At 39.8% G+C, this 407-nt stretch overlaps 1 protein-coding gene across 2 annotated transcripts in view; it reads right to left on the bottom strand.

Moving 5' to 3' along the window:
• LOC102246610 (nucleolin) overlaps window positions 1-407 on the bottom strand; it is a 15,006-nt gene that overhangs the window by 3,382 nt on the left and 11,217 nt on the right. The window lies entirely within an intron of this gene.

The following is a 407-nucleotide window of genomic DNA, read 5'->3' as shown; positions in this document are numbered from 1 at the left end:
TCCAGTCAAGGGCATGTACCTTGGTTGCGGGCACATCCCCAGTAGGGGGTGTGCAGGAGGCAGCTGATCGATGTTTCTCTCTCATCGATGTTTCTAACTCTATCCTTCTCCCTTCCTCTCTGTAAAAAATCAATAAAATATATTAAAAAAACAAAATGCAAAAAGATAGATACCATGAAGTCTTCCTGCCACTCAATTTCTATCCTTAGAGATAATAAACTGTACATATAAAAGCAAATATACACATACTCTAATTTTTTTTATTATATATATATACTAGAGGCCCAATGCACGAAATTCGTGCAAGAGTAAGCCCTCACAGCCCCACGGCCCCACCCACTGGTCGTTCAGGAAGGTCATTCTGCCGTCTGGTCTAATTAGCATATTAGCTCTTTATTATATAGGAT

The sequence above is a fragment of the Myotis brandtii genome, unplaced genomic scaffold, assembly GCF_000412655.1.
Source record: "Myotis brandtii unplaced genomic scaffold, ASM41265v1 scaffold744, whole genome shotgun sequence".
Taxonomy (NCBI): domain Eukaryota; kingdom Metazoa; phylum Chordata; class Mammalia; order Chiroptera; family Vespertilionidae; genus Myotis; species Myotis brandtii.
Note: the sequence above shows the minus strand (reverse complement) of the source record. Positions and strands in the feature narration are given on the sequence as shown.